The sequence below is a fragment of the Saimiri boliviensis genome, chromosome 11, assembly GCF_048565385.1.
Source record: "Saimiri boliviensis isolate mSaiBol1 chromosome 11, mSaiBol1.pri, whole genome shotgun sequence".
Classification (NCBI taxonomy): Eukaryota; Metazoa; Chordata; class Mammalia; order Primates; family Cebidae; genus Saimiri; species Saimiri boliviensis.
The window spans coordinates 9,473,030-9,489,884 of NC_133459.1; the positions used below are offsets into that span (position 1 = coordinate 9,473,030).

At 43.1% G+C, this 16,855-nt stretch overlaps 1 protein-coding gene across 3 annotated transcripts in view; it reads left to right on the forward strand.

The window, feature by feature from the left end:
- PEX14 (peroxisomal biogenesis factor 14) overlaps nucleotides 1-16,855 on the forward strand; it is a 155,063-nt gene that overhangs the window by 43,575 nt on the left and 94,633 nt on the right. The window lies entirely within an intron of this gene.

Genomic DNA, 16,855 nt, shown 5'->3' on the forward strand with positions numbered 1-16,855 from the left:
GAAGTGCCTTTGGCATTAAATATTTCCACACAGACACTGCCCTCTGTGGCTTTCTCTCAGCTACCTAACTTTTCTTTCCCTGGTAGAAAGAAGAATTCATTGTGAGATTATTCATTTCTACTTACTAGTGACTTTTAAAAACTACTTTTCTTTGTTTTTTGGAGACAGGGACTTGCTCTGCTGCTCAGGCTGGAGTGCGATGTGCAAACATGGCTCACTGCAGCCTTGACCTTCGGGCTGAAGTGATCCTCCTGCCTTGACCTCCATGTAGCCAGGAACATGGGTGTGTGCCACCACACCCAGCTCATTTGAAATTTTTTTTGTTGTTGAACAGAAGTGGTGAGAGTAAAGTAAAAATAAATTAAATAAATAATTTTTTGGGTAGCAACGGGGTCTCACTTTGTTGTGCAGGCTGGGTCTCAAAATCCTGGGCTCAAGCGGTCCTCCCGCCTCAGTCTCCCAAAGTGCTGGGATTACAGGTGTGAGCTGTTGTACCTGGCCTCCTCCTTTTTTTTTTTTTTTTTTTTTTTAAACTAGAGACAGGGTTACCCCAGGCTGGAGTGCAGTGGTACGTCATAGCTCACTGCCTCCTCGGCCTCCTGAACTCAAGCGATCCTCCTGCCTCAGCCTCCCAAGCAGCCAGGAGCACAGGCATATGCCAACATGCCCAGCTAGTTTTAAATTTTTTGAAGAGACAGGATTTCACTGTGTTGTGTAGGCTGGTCTCAAACTCTTGGCCTCAAGTGGTCCTCCCATCTTGGCCTCTCGAAATGCTGGATTACAGTCATGAGCCACCATGGCTGGGCCCTGAACAGTACTTTTCTACCTACCTTATGTGGCCACCCTTCTCATCTTCATGATATGAAATATTACCATGTAGATAAATATAGCAACATGCAGGGGCTACACATGGGCTCAGGTCCTTGGGCCTGGCATGTTGGAGCAGAAAGAAGCACCTAATTACATCAAACCACTCTAAGTTCATGTATGTGGAGCCCATCAAGCTGAAAGCATCCAGACAGCATCTGCTGTTATCAAATCACTCATGAATCCAGCTAATTAAAATAGAGCTTCATTTTTCTGAACCATTGTTTGGCAGGAATTCGAAACGGGTCTAACCCAATTTCTGCGTGTTTATGAGCCTTTATTATATCAGAGGTACTTTTCTGTAAATGTACAGGGCAGCGTTAAATGAATTGATCCACACAGTATCACTGTAGACGCACTATGGACTTGCTAATGATTTCTCTCCAGCTTTCTGGTTTCCAGACACAGTCTTGAGAGCTCTGTCTTCTCTTCTTCTATCCTCCGCTCTTTTCTTCTTCTTAAAAAAAAAAAAAAAGAAAAGAAATTAAACTTTCCTTTTACTTTGTAATCTTTTTTCTTTAGAAACAGGAAGATTGTTCCCCTAATGAAGTTTTCTTTTCCATTTCTCTTTTTCTTTTTCTTCCTCTTTTCCTGTTTCTGGTTTTCTTCTCGTGGATAAGATTTATCTTTCCTTTCTTTCTTTCTTGCTGTTTTCTGTTCCTTCCTTTTATTTTCTTTTTCTTTCTTTTCTCCCTTTTATACTTTCTCCCATTTGTTTTCTCTAACCTTCCCTTTCTCCTTTTTCTCTTCTTTCTATCTCCTCCCATTTTCCCCAGTAAAATGTTCTTATACCTTTGTCTCCACATGCAAATACCAACTAGGGCAGACAGGGGTGCCTGTGGAGGCAGAGCTATCTGGCTGCTTTAAGATGATGTCAGCTGATTTTACTTCTCTGAATTTGCTTTCATGCTTTATTTTAGGTTTTAAAAAGATTTTTCAAACCACATCTACTCTACTTTATAGTCTATAATCCTACTTTGAAGATGAAAAGTGTTAATATAAATGCTAACTAATTATTCCTTATAACACTTTGTGAGTCTCTAAGCAGTATTAGTTCCATTTTACAGATGAAGAAGCAGAAACAGGAAAGGTGAGTAGCCCTGAAAGTTCCTGAAGAAGTTGGTGACTGAGTTAGAATTAAACCTAGCTCATCTTTGGCTTTGCTTTTTGATTACCACCTTAAGGAAATTGACTTTTTTCCCCTCGTTGAGAATCATACATATTTAAGGTGGTGTTGAGTGAATACCATCTCCTTGACCCTTTCTCATTATATACTTTTAACTTTCTGAAGTTTCATTTGTAGTCTTTAGATGTTAAATGAATGTCTAGGTAATTCCTGGGAAAGAATGATGCTGAACCACTTGTGGGCTGGTAAAAACCCTGTTTATTGCAGTCTCAAAGCAGAGTGCTCTCTCTTTGCAACAGCTTCCAGTAAGTGGGCCCACGTCACGCACACTGGCCCCAGTGATCGTAGCGTTGTAGGAACCACTGCCATATTTGATTGAATTTAGCCATTCTGGAATGACGTGTTCATGAAGTCCGCTCTTGCATTACTGTGGCCTTTATTATTGCTAATGCATTCTGACATTACAGGTGTAGCCTTGGCTCTCAGAAAGGGCAAGCCTGCTCTTACCAAGCGAAAGATCAGAGTTTATGAAACTGTTATACTGTGAGACCAGTGTTCACCTTTATTACCAAGCAGAATAAGGGAAATATTTTTATAGAAAAGATAGCCAGTGACAGCAGTCTATCCTAATTGTGCACCCAGCATTGTTTGAAAAAGTGGATCAGTTAATATTGTTCCCAGACAGAGAACTAGAACCAATGGATAGAAGGTTCAGGAAGGTAGATTTTAACTCAGTTTAAAGAGGCACTCCTGAAAATGAGTTGACAGTTTCTTAAGGGAGTAGTTTCCCTGCTCATTATGAGCATTCAAGAGGAGGCTTACTGGTCATTTGTCAGGGTTGTTGAAGAGGGGAGTCCTAGCTCATGGGTGGGACCAGATGGCTTAAGATCTCTTTTGGTTTCTTTCCTTGTCTTAGATTGCTACAGCAAAAACAGCATCTTTTCCTGGTTCTATTTTGACTTTACAAGTAGCCAGTGTACTGTGAGGACCCGTGAATGCTCAGTAACTATTCATTATTTAATCTCTGGCTTCCTGCTTCTTAATCTAACTTGAATCAAAGCTGTTCTTGTTCAATTCAGGAAAACCACCATCTCTGGCACCTCCTAGAATGAGGCATTCTGGATAGCTACGTTTTCTGGATGGCCATCAAGATCCATTTGAAAGCAGAACAAAACAAAACACTTCAAAACTTTTGGCTGGGAATTATGTGAAATGGATCATATACTTTCTTGATTTATTAAGCTGACTATCTGGAATATAATTTAATCCTGATGACTCAGTATTGTCATTTTACATAAACATGTTTATGTGGTGTTATAAGCATAGCTCTGTTTTTAAAACCTGTTGAAATATACATATGTTGTCTATTTGCCCCTTCTTGAAATGACTTCACCGATTCTAAATGACCCCAAACTAATAAGCTTTTTGAATTTTTTGTTTGCTTTTCGTGGATGTTTCTCTCTTGACATTTGCTGTTAGGCTTTTTTTGCTGTCACGTCTTTGTTCTGTGTCTCTGTACTAGCTGGCTCTTTCCTCCGTTCTCATTTGCAGCTTTTATCTCCTATGATTTGAATACCAGATAACTAAGCTTGTATATAAAATAAATAGCATGAGTAAAGCTTTGCTACATATAAAATATATGGAATTTGTAATATCTTTTTTGGCTGCACTGATTTCTTTCACTATTTCCAGTCTCCTTCTTATATCTGTTGGTTTTCTCCTTTTTTTGAATTGGGTGTGAGCTTGGAGAGATGAGCTCTGGAAAGACAGGGTCTTGTCCTTGACCTAAGCCTATATCTGTGGCCCAAGTATCAGTGGCTGACTCATGGAATCAACTTAGAAATTATAAAATGGCACAGCTAGGGGGTCCTGAAGGTCATCTGTTTAACCCCTTATTTTATAGCAATAAAGGAATCTGAGGTACTGTGTGGGGACAAGCGAGGCCATGTTCATGACAGTATTTGTGTAAGGTAAAAAAAAATATCTTGGAGGAAAATTCTCTGCTGGCTTATCAGCATGTTCGGAATTAAAGTACATAAATCAAAAAAGGCTTGTGTTTGTGGCAGCGTTTGGCTGTGTTTGCACTCAAGACTGATATGGATATTCTAGGAGAAGCTTTAATCCCTTCATTCAGACTTACAAGAAATGCTGTTTCCTTTTAGTTAAAAAAAAAAAAAAAAAGTCCAAGAGAGCATTTGATTTGAGGAACCAAAAGTCTAGAAAATGTATCCGGGAGTCCTCGTCAATTTGGGGCGTAATGAAATATAAAAAATACTCAATAAAAGCTCCTTTATTACTTTAACTGTTTAAATGTGGAGTTTTTAGCCATCAGGTTAATGTTTTGGTATCATTTTTTTATTTGATTGTGAGCACTTTTCCAGGTAGCTCTGCCACTCGAGCGCTAATCAGATTCCCACAGATGAATGGTGCTAGCTGCAGCCTGACATCACTGCGTTTTTGCTTCAACATTATTTTATTTTATTTGGTTTTCCTGTAAAAGTTAATAACTCCATATCCATGTTTAAACAGGCAGGAAGAGAGAGAGAAAGCACACTGAGCAGAAAAGGATGAGGGATATCTCAGGAAGCTTGCGCAAAATTCAGGAAATTTAGGGATTTTTGTAATTTCTAGGTACCTTACCTTATGAACAAGATATGAAGAATCAGAAAGGTTACAAAGCAAGTGGTAATTCATAATCCTTCAGATAACAAACAGTAAACTTCTCTGTTTCTTAGAGCTGGGAAGAATTTTAAATGTGTTACCATTGATTTAAAGGAGGAAGATGCTCAAGAAACTGATTTGCTTAATGGTGAGAATTGTGTAAATTTTGGGTTAATCATAAGTAAATTACATGCTCATCTCTCATCTCCTAGATGACCAAGATGGGAAGAGCATCAGATGTAGGGTATAAAGATCCTCCTTTTCAGCCGGGCGCGGTGGCTCAAGCCTGTAATCCCAGCACTTTGGGAGGCCGAGGCGGGTGGATCACAAGGTCGAAAGTTCGAGACCATCCTGGTCAACATAGTGAAACCCCGTCTCTACTAAAAATACAAAAAACTAGCTGGGCGTGGTGGCGCGTGCCTGTAATCCCAGCTACTCAGGAGGCTGAGGCAGGAGAATTGCCTGAACCCAGGAGGCAGAGGTTGCGGTGAGCCGAGATCACGCCATTGCACTCCAGCCTGGGTAACGAGAACGAAACTCCGTCTCAAAAAAAAAAAAAAAAAAAAAAATCCTCCTTTTCATCTTCCCATTATTAGCAGGACACAGTGGCTCTTGGCCAAGATGGCTCTGGTACTCAGTAGGTCTTTGTTGAATCATTTGTTGTATTAATTGATTGGTTGATTTTTAGAGACAGAGTCTCACTCTGTCACCCTGACTAGAGTATAGTGTTGCGATCATAGCTAAGTGTAACCTCAAACTCCTGAGCTCAAGCCATCTTCCCACCCTAGCCTTCCGAGTAGCTGGAGGACCACTAGGCCCAGCTATTTAAAAAACAATTTTGTTTTTGAAACAATGGAGTCTTGCTATGTTGCCCAGACTGGTCCTGAACTCTTGGCCTCAAGCTATCCTCCTGCCTCAGCCTCCCAAAGTGCTGAATTACAGGCATGAGCCACCACGCCTGGCCAGATCATTTATTTTTGAAAGTGTGTGTTTGCTTATTGGTAGCTGATTAATAATAGGGATGTTTATGGTAGTTAGTGAAAGTTTGCTGAATGGTTCAAAGCCATGAGGACTACCTTTGGGTTCTTCTTGTGTGTGATGGATTTCCTTACTGAGCTAAACATTTCTGAATTGGGGTCTATCAGAGGAGGCAACAGGACTGATATCTCTTGATTCAGTTTCTCTTCCAAACTTGTACCTTGATACTAAAGGCAATCTGTGGGTACAAATCTGACGATGGCTGTGATAGTAAGTTCTATAGCCCTTATGTCATTACCTCTGAAAGATGTATAAAAAAATGATATTTTCATCATCTGCATCAGCGGCATAGCTTATATTGCTTTCCTGTGTCTCACACTTTGTGTTGATAAATTACTTCTGAAGTCTACAAGGGTTTGAACTGTGTTAAATAGCACTTTTTTAGAAAATGGAACCTATCCACCAACCTGTCTCCATAGATAGCCCATTCCTGGCCACCCTCTGGGGCTGGTGTGCTTGGTGAGGAAGGTCACTTTTCTATGATAGAAGCTGATTATATGTGACTACTTGAATGGTAAGTTTCCAGTCCTTGTCATTCTGCTGTCAGTTTGATGATTTTTTTTTTTTTTTTTGAGACAGAGTCTTGCTCTGTCGCCCAGGCTGGAGTGCAGTGGCAACGATCTCAGCTCATTGCAGCCTCCACCTCCTGGGTTCAAGTGATTCTTCTCTCTCAGCCTCCTGAGTAGCTGGAATTATAGGCGGGTGCCACCACACCCAGTTAATTTTTGTATTTTTAGTAGAGATAGTGTTTCCCTACGTTGGTCAGGCTGGTCTCGAACTCCTGACCTCAGATGATCTGCCTGTCTCAGCCTCCCAAAGTGCAATTTGAAGATTTTTTTTTTTTTTTTTTTTTTTTTTTGAGAAGGAGTTTCACTCTTGTTACCCAGGCTGGAGTGCAATGGCGCAATCTCAGCTCACCGCAACCTCCACCTCCTGGGTTCAGGCAATTCTTCTGCCTCAGCCTCCTGAGTAGCAGGGATTACAGGCACGCGCCACCATGCCCAGCTAATTTTTTTGTATTTTTAGTAGAGACAGGGTTTCACCATGTTGACCAGGATGGTCTCGATCTCTTGACCTCGTGATCCACTTGCCTTGGCCTCCCAAAGTGCTACGATTATAGGCGTGAGCCACCACGCCCGGCCGATTTTTTTTTTTTTTTTGAGACGGAGTTTCACTCTTGTTACCCAGGCTGGAGTGCAATGGCGCGATCTCGGCTCACCGCAACCTCCGCCTCCTGGGTTCAGGTAATTCTCCTGCCTCAGCCTCCTGAGTAGCTGGGATTACAGGCACGCGCCACCATGCCCAGCTAATTTTTTGTATTTTTAGTAGAGACGGGGTTTCACCATGTTGACCAGGATGGTCTCGATCTCTCGACCTCGTGATCCACCCGCCTCGGCCTCCCAAAGTGCTGGGATTACAGGCTTGAGCCACCGCGCCCGGCCTTTTTTTTTTTTTTTAAAGACAGTCTCCAGGCGGGAGTGCACTGGTGCAATCTTAGCTCAATGCAACCTCCACCTCCTGGGTTCAAGTGATTTTTCTGCATCAGCCTCCTGAGTAGCTGGGATTATAGGCATTTACCACCACGCCCAGCTAATTTTTTATATTTTTAATAGAGATGGGGTTTCACCATGTTAACCAGGCTGGTCTCGAAATTTTGACTTTGTGATTTGCCCGCCTCAGCCTCAGCCAATTTGAATATTTTTAAGTCTGCCAGCTTATTGTATTATGAATTATACTTTTGGAACCCATACTTTAATTTTTTTTTTTTTTTTTAGGCCATAAAAGAATCTAAGGTAATACAGGTTGAGTATTCTTAATCCCAAATGCTTGCGACCACAACTGTTGGATTTTGAATTTTTTCAGATTTTGGAATATGTGCATAATACTTACTGGTTGAGCATCCCTCATCTGAAAATCCCAAATCTGAAATGCTTTGGATTTTGGATTTTCAGATTAGGGATGCTCAGCCTGTAGCAGGATCTAGGACTTGGTGGCATTCTGTTAGTAGCAGATCTTAATTGTTTACTTTATTCTGTTTTCTCGTGGGTCTAAAGAAAATTCTTAGGCTGGGTGCAGTGACCTACACCTGTAATCCCAGCACTTTGGGAGGCTCAGGTGGGTGGATCACTTGAGGTCAGGAGTTCGAGACCAGCCTGGCCAACATGGTGAGACCTTGTCTCTACTAAAAATAGAAAAATTAGGCTGGGTGCAGTGACCTACACCTGTAATCCTAGCACTTTGGGAGGCTGAGGTGGGCGGATTACCTGAGGTCAGGAGTTCGAGACCAGCCTGACCGACATGGTGAAAACCTGTCTCCACTAAAAATACAAAAATTAGCTGGGTGTGGTGGTTCATGCCTTTAATCCCAGCTACTTGGGAGGCTGAGGCAGGAGAATCACTTCAGCCTGGGAGGTGGAGGTTGCAGTGAGCTGAGATCATGCCATTGCACTCCAGTCTGGGTGACAGAGTGAGACTGTATCTCAAAAAAAAGAAAAAATTAGCCAAACTTGGTGGTGCATGCCTATAGTCCCAGCTCGGGAGGCTGAGACAGGAGAATCGCTTGAACCTGGGAGGCAGAGGTTGCAGTGCTGAGATCGTGCCACTTTACTCCAGTCTGGGCGACAGAGTGAGACTCCTTCTCCAGAAAAAAAAAAAAAAAAAAAAAAAAAAAATTATTTCTTACTATCTTCTGAATTTGAACTCATGCTAGACTATGAGTAGTTCTTTTTTGGTATTCAGATTTATTTTTTAGCATTAGGTCATTCTCTGATTTTCTTATGGGGTGTCTGACAGGATTGCCTTTTATTTATTTGTTTGTTTTCCAGACGGAGTCTAACTCTGTCACCCAGGGTATAGTGCAACGGTGTGATCTTGGCTCACTGCAACCCCTGCCTCCCAGATTCAAGCAATTCAACCTCTGCCTCCCAGATTCAAGCCACCCTAGTAGCTGAGACTACAGGCATGTGCCACCACAACTGGCTAAATTTTTTTTTTTTTTTTTTTTTTGAGACGGAGTTTCGCTCTTGTTACCCAGTCTGGAGTGCGATGGCGCGATCTCGGCTCACCGCAACCTCCGCCTCCTGGGTTCAGGCAATTCTCCTGCCTCAGCCTCCTGAGTAGCTGGGATTACAGGCATGCGCCACCACGCCCAGCTAGTTTTTTGTATTTTTAGTAGAGACGGGGTTTCACCATGTTGACCAGGATGGTCTCGATCTCTCGACCTCGTGATCCACCCGCCTCGGCCTCCCAAAGTGCTGGGATTACAGGCTTGAGCCACCGCGCCCGGCTAAATTTTGTATTTTTTTTTAGTAGAGATGGGGTTTCACTGTGTTGGTCAGGCTTGTCTCAAACGCCTGGCCTCAATGATCCACCCACCTCAGGCTCCCAAAGTTCTGGGATTACAGGCTGTGCCTGGCCTCGAAGTGCCTTTTAAAGACTCCTCAGAGATTTTTGGTTTGTGCGTTGTGTGGGCTGATGGTAAACAGAATTTCTTGGCCCAGAACTTATCTTCCTTAGAATTCAGGAGCCCATCTTCTTGCCCTTAGGGCAGGTGGCCCTAAGCCCTTGAGAGGGGATCCCGCTTTGCACCACCTGGTGGTCACCTATTCAATAGCTGACCCCCAGTGATGCCTTAATGTTTGAGGTTGCCATTATCCATGATACAACCTTTCTTCATCTCCTTCCTAATCATCCCACAGTTCAATAGTGCATGACTAGAGAGAGCTTCACCAATCTCCATCTGGCCGAACTTCAAAAGAAGTGGAAACTGAAGCAGGATTTCATCTGCTGAGCATCTGAAGCTACTGGAGTTTAGGAGAAATAACTTTCAGAAAGCGTGAAATTCAACCAGTGGTGGCGAGAAAGAGACTAGGAAATAGAGGCAGCAGGATCACTAGGGAGTTGCTGGGGACTGTGTGCCACATATTTTTAGTGTTGGAGTCACCCGCCAGCCACCGTCACTGTGTGAGCTCACATTTCTCCCAGGGAGCATCTTGGACACTGAGTCATTACATTCCTTTAGAGTGATTTAACTCAACAGCTTGACACCTTCATTAATTTTACAACACGAAGCCTGGGTGCTTTCTGCTTCCTCTTTAACAGTGCAGTGCAGGGAAATTAGAGGAATATTGAAAATATAAAACCCGGGGATACTGGAAGAAGGAGCAGTCAAGGAGCTGTTGAAAGACATCATGTTAAGAAATTGAACTCCTTGTCTTTCCTTGGTATCTCCTGGGATCGAGCACCCAGCTCTGGCAAAAAAGCCTTTCATTTCCGTTCCTGGCACGCTGGCCAAACCTCTGACTTGCAGCCAGCTCGTTTGCCTTCTCTGCTGAGGTCACTGCTACCGTGATCCGTGTATAATGGCATTTTCTTCCTCTTTTCAGTATGAAGGCTATTACAGTTTCTTCTCTAAACAGGACTTCAAACAATTTGCTGCCAGTTGCATTTCAAAGCGAAGGAAAAGGCAAATGTCATCCTTTTTTTCTCCCCTCTTTGGGTAACTTCTTTGTTGGTTGCATCAAAAATTGGAGGGGCTGCTATCTAAATTCAGGTGGGGGTGCGGGGGGACAAGGCATTTAAATTTGCTTTTCTTTCTCCCTGAAGGAGAAAAACCCTTTTCCTTCTCAACCTTTCCTAAAAAGGAACTTTGATCTTCTCAACCCAGAAGCAAGGGTTTTCATTTCTTCCAGGCCGGCGTGTGCTCTTCAGCTCCTTCTGTGGCGTGGTGACCGTCGCCCGCTGCGTCAGCAGCTCTGCTTTTCAAGCCGTGCTCCTCCACTGCACCAGTGGCCTTTGGGCTGGAAGTTGGTACCCAGAGTCCTCGGCTGGACACGAACACCTCTCCAGAGTCACCCTTACGTCCCTAAGATCACTGTCCCTTGACATTAAATAGTGCGTAGTGGTCTAAGATGCTTTTTATTTCAATATACATTTCTGGAAGAACTACTTTAATCAAATAACAAAACAATGACATTCTGGCAAGCAGTTCATGCAATATTTTAAACTAAGGCCAAGGGAAAAAAAATTAAATGGCAGAGATATTTCACTTTGAAAGGTACTTTTTGCGCATGTGAAGTTGCCACTTTTCATAAAGGCTTTTACTACATATATCAATGAGTTTTAAGAGAGACTAGGGTCAATAATGCATGCTTTAGAATTCCCTAAATACAGATTTACACATAGCCTTAAAATATATTATGTTCTATCATGTCAACTGTTGTGCATTTCTACCAGCGGTATTTTATTTCTTTAATGTAAAAAACAAAAGGACAGAGGAAAGTAAATAAAACAAAGGAAATTAGGGCCCACAAGCTTAATTAGTATAGGGTTGTAACCCCGATCAACAGTGGGAAGGACACAGTGACAAAACCCAGGAAATTCCAAGTCCAAAGAGAGGCTCTTTCCTTTAACTCCTTGAGTGCCAGGGCACTTGCCAGCCAGCTCCTTAGCCAGGTGCTGGAGGCTACCTGCCTGCAACTCACTGTCTTTATTGTTGAACTTCCTGGCTTTTGTTGACTTTCCTTTCTCCTTTCCTCCTTTAATGTACATGAAACATACCTTTGTGTGTGTGTTAATTATAGATAAATGGGCTAAAAGTACCTCTTGGTTTTGTAACCCTCAGAGAAGGGGAAAGAGTACAAAAAAAAAGATTCCTGTCACTGTCATCTGTTCATTTTTAATGAGCAATTTTTAAAAATTGAAAATAAAAGAGGAAAATGAATAGGTGTTGAACCAGCCCGTGATATGTAAATGCCAACTAGTAATTAGCTAAAACCTCAATTTTCATTCTGTTTCATCTTGCAAAACATTTCATTTTCCCTGAGTGAAAACACTTAATTTGGGCTGTGCGAGTTAGCGGAGCGGCCGTCCCGGCCTGCGCCTCCGCCGGCTCCGGCTAGGGGGCACTTTGGCTCTGCGCTTCTGCCGCCTGCGGCTCGTCCACCTCAAGGTTATTCCCCTCTTGCCATTCCAGTGGTTTTGCTCCGAGTGTGCAGGCCCCTCCCCCCCCACTCCCGCTAGTCTGGTTTCGGGGAGCCTGCTCCTCCGTGTCCTTGCAGAGGCGCGTATTGAATTTTGGCTGACCGAGCCTTCCTCTGCATATTAACTTTCCCCTCTTACCTGGCTGTTGGGCCCTTGGCTTCCCTGAGTTGCAGCCACACGCTGAAAGCAGCTTTCTGGAAGCTTGCTTTCTCTCTTTGACGTTGCACACAGAACTGCCTCTAATTTTTGTTTGTTTCCGCTGCTTTTTTAGCCATTCTTTTCGTTTCGGCAGCTGGGGCGCCTCTCCTTGATTGAAGCTCACACACATGTGCCCTCCCGCCGCACTGAGGATGAGGATTCTGACGCTTCCTTTCTTTTGTACGCTCATAGATCTGTCTTCAACTCTGGTTTAGGGTCTGCCACCTTTTGGACATGTTCGTCCAATGTGGCTTGTGGTTGCCCCTGCCTCCTTCCCTCTCCAGCCTGTTCCCTTGCTAGAAAGAGTGTGTGTAGACTTGAGAAAGAATGGGGAGCCCGGCATTGTGAATGGCAGATCAGAGAGGAGCTGCGTGTAGAAAACCAGAATTATGTTGTCCTAGGACCCTGGATCCGCGAGTGCTCTGCCTGGAATCTCAAGGAACATGGCCTCTTTAGTGAGATATATAGCTTCATAATTAGCCCGTTGCATTTTTTCACGAGTGCTAGCATCAGCGTTCTACGATGTGTTTCTCTGATTAACAGCTGCTTTGCAACTATTTCCTTGTGCCGCCGATGACCATATTTGTCAAGGAACTCCTGACAGAGTACTGATTTCTTACTAAAATGCAGCATTTCTGTTTGAAGAGGGTTCTCATTCTTGGCAGTGCCTGGCTTTTTAAGTCAGTCCTTGTTAAAGCTCGAGTTGGCTTTGGTCTAACGCTTGTTAACAGGATTCTGGATATCTAGTTTAGAGTATGAACGTAGGAACCTTTCACAGGCAATTTAATCTTCTGAGCGGCGCACGTGGAGCAGTGCGGCGCTGGAATGGGGTTTCAGCCCGTAGATTATATTGGTCATTTGCTTTTGCCCTCTAGTCGTGATCTCTCTGGGTTAAAAAGGACTTGGCTTTGGTTGTGTCATTAATTTTTGAATATTTTTAATATTTTAAAATGGCTAATGAATGCTCACATTTTAGGAGATAGATGTGTATATAGTACACAGGAGTGCTGGAATTGGTGGCATTCCAAATAAGTGTCACCGGAGACAATGCATCAGGTTTACATGTCAGGTGCAAAGTGCTAAGGCTCCCTCAAACCCCGGGTTCATTATTAGGCAGGCTCTGTTCTCCTCTTCCCCCCTTGTGCAGAAAATAAAGTGTGCATTCTGGAGATTACAATGTGCAGGTCTTTTGTGGGAGAGTGGAAAACACAGAGGAAGCATCTCTTCGGTGAGGACTGTCAGGAACCTCGATTCTTCTCACCAGGGATTACTTACCCTACACAATGCATTTAACAGCACATAGTTCATAGTAGATAACCCCTGAGTATACTGTATTCCATTGATTTATACGGTTACAAATCCTGCTCTCTCAAATACAAATCTCTCTCAATTGGCCAGTCATCTTGGATCCAAAAGTGGTTTTCAACCCGAAGTCCCCCTCCCCACCTTTTTTCCAAGTTGCTGGCGGTGACTCCAGTGTAACCATTGTTATGAGACGGTAAAGACCAGAATTTACTCCTCTTCCTCACACCTCAGTTTTACCTCTAACTTTAAGTGACACATAGTGAAAATTATGAAATTTCCCTAAAATTGTGGAGTTCGTGGTGGCAGGGTTGTTTTAGTTTGTTTTGGGTGGAGAAGAGGACAGAAGGGGGTCAGGGAGAGAAACTTTGGTCTGTTTTCTTCAGAGTCTGTCCTTATTTTTATTAAACTAGCTATTGGTAATTCGAGGTGCACTCATTAAGAACTCAGTGCAAGAGGAAGGGAAAGGAACGCTGATTCCATATTTATCACAGGCTCACCAGCAAGTGGCTTCGACAGCGGCATCGGGAGCTTAGCGCCAGAATTCTCCCTGGCTTGCTGCACTCCCACAACATGTGCAATAAAGTTCCTGTCTCCGTTTTACATCTTTGACATTGAGGCGGAAGATTTGGCCTGAATTTATGTAATTTAGTTGGGCACAAATATAACCCATGAATAGTCACATTCATCTTCTAATTAGAAAATCAAACGATAATACAGGACAGGCTGCAGGCACCCCATCATTGAATCCAACAAAAGCGTGTTGTGTGTGTTGGGCCTCTGCAGAGGAAAGTCAGTTGAATTGCTTCGTGAAGTTAATGAAAAGTGCCCAACAATAGGTGGGTGAAAGGCACAAACCGAGCGCCCTGTCAGTTATTTCGTGTGTGAAGATGTTAGCATTATGGGTGAAGAGTTTCAAAATCTTCTTCCATCGATGTATGAATCATGGGGCTATAAAATTGGACAGGTCCTTCCCCCCATTTTGAAGTGCCAGTTTCTTGTGGGGAGGGAGGAGAAGAGTAAAGAGTAACTGAAGAAATGATTAGTGAAAGGAGGAGAGAGGTTCACACTTACATGTAGCCGCTTACCAGGGCAGCTTTCTTATTCAGCACATTAGGCCGGGGCTATTTGGGTGCTTTATATTTTTGCATCTAGTGTAGTGATGTCGATGCTGTTAAATATGTGATTTGCCTGTCGCCTGCATTTTCAGACAAAGATCAAGAGGAACATAAACAAGCCCCAAATATACTTTATGTAGGCGTTTGGCAGTATTATTTTATATGACTTGAAATTAGTGCATGGAAACTTTAAAAGAAATTGTTCATATTTTTGCAAGTTTGAAGTGTGCCGGGACTTTGTCAAATTCCCGTTAAAATAAATACGTCAATTTCATCTCCCTTCCAAATTCATTTATCTTGCTTTTTTAAAAGGTGTTTTCTACTTTACCTGATGTTTAAATTGGATTCACTCGTTTATGCTGTTCTTTGCTATATCCCCCACGTTCTTCTTAAATGAATTACTAATGACAGAGCACTCCATCATTCCCTCTCTGCAGCCACTTTAAGGAAAGCATGGTGATCTAAACCTTTTAACCTATTAAAGATGATTTTTCCCAATTGAATCAGACCCACCACAGGTGTAATAACTAATCATTTAAACTACACCTGCTATTATGTATTTTTAAGCCATTATGCGTGTTGGATAGATGATAATTCATGTTTATTGCATTGTCCGATGGATCCGTTTTGCCTACACTAGGCTGATTAATGTATTTAAAGAAATAAGAGATGCAATTTTTTTTAAAAAAATTGATGGAATGCGCCAAGCACTGCATTGAGTGCACCATTAAACCCATCAGAACTTTGCTCTCTGACCAGAAATGCATATACCAAGGACTAGATTAAAAAAGCAAGGTGAAACCTGTGTGTTCCAGTGGTGGGATTCTGTTTTCTTTCTCTGTCATGGAAAATTTTGGAAGGACGAGGGTTTCTGTTTCTGTGGGTAAATGATAGGAGCTGTGCTGTTAGCATCTTCTGCTTGAGACCTGTTCATCCACATTTCCGCTGACACCTGGTACACGTATCACACACAGCATGCAGACTACCGCATGATACGAATACTGTAATTTTCTTGTGTGAAGGTGTATTTTTTTCTCCAGGTGAGGAACAGCTATCCCCATGCCATCTGAGCTGTGCAGACTGGTGCTGACCCCGGGGGCCAGTGACCGGGTACCTGTTCATTCTCTTTCTAGAGCAGGGGCCTCCTTTCCTTTTGGTTTTCTCCTTGTCTCCCATTTCTCCTCTTTCCTTTTTCTCTTCTCTTCTGTTACAGCTCTTCATGTACTGTGGTCTTCTTCTCCCCTCCCTCTCCCTCCTCTATCCATCCCCTTTGCTTTTTTTTCTCTTCTTTTTTCCCTTCTTCCCTTCTCCCATCTCTTCATTAAAATGCATCAGTGTTGTAGATGTTTGTTCGATTTCTCTTGATTTTGGTGTGGCCTGAGGAGATCTGGTTGAGGGACTTCGGGAGTGAGTATGTGGTTGGGCAGGGAGGCTCTAGAATCTTGAGCGTTGATTTTTCTTTAGACCACAACTGGCCCATTACTGCCATTCATGATGGTGGTTAGTACTGTTTGCAGCATTGGAGGGCAGATTATAACCTGTGTGGAGCTGGGCTTGGCTCTCAAGGGACACTAGTATGTCCTGTCAGTGACATGCCCAGGTCTGAAAAGTCAGGATACTGAGTTCATCCTTTAGAGGGAATGTCTAGGGTAAGCCTCCCACAGAGGGGTGGCAGGGAAAGTGAATACAGGATTTCCCCTGGCTTTTTTCTTTGATGTATCCTCATGTCTTTTGTTCCCAAAAAGTCTGTCTGGTCTCAGGATTACATTCATATAAATATGGGAAGGAGATGATTTGTAACTTGAATTTAACTTACAGTCATAGGATGTTCTGTTTGAGTCTCTGTACGACTGCTTCCCTTAATTTGAAGGATCTTAGAAAAGTTTCTTACGTCCAGCCCCTTAGACATTTTTTCTTTCAACAGCTTATGAGTGCACTGCAGGGCCTGTTGACTTTATCTGTAACATGAGACCAAATTATTCCTTTGGTTTTGATGAGGCGAATACCAGTCATTTAAAACAGCCCCTTTCCTACCTGGGGCAGGTGGGCGGTTCCCACCCACAGGGCTGGTGTCTGGGGTGGGAAGTAGATGAGCCATGCGTAAACACACACTTTGCCTGCGCTGAGTGATGTGAAGGTTAATACCTGCAGCAGCGCCCCTTCCATCCCCTGCCTGACTTATTTGTAGATAGGAAGATTTCATTAAATAATATTCATTACCAGAGGCAGGTAGACAATCTGTCAATCTGTCAGCTTTTAGCCATGAAACTCTAAACTTTACCCTTTGAAGGCTCTTCAGAACTCAGCTCCAGTGCAGAAGTGGGGCCAGTGTGAATGGCAGTGGGTGTTGTCTTCGACATAATCCCTTCCAGCCGGGATGCCCTCAGCACTTTGCCAGCTTCTGTAGACAGCGTGGCCTCTCCCTTGCAGTTGCTTGCAGTGTCATTGGGGAGGCAGCCTGAATATTAGAAGACGGTGTAATGCTGTCTTCAATTACATGGTACACACTACAGGCATTGAAGAATTTAAGAGAATAGGGAGATCAGAGATGGCCTGCTTATTT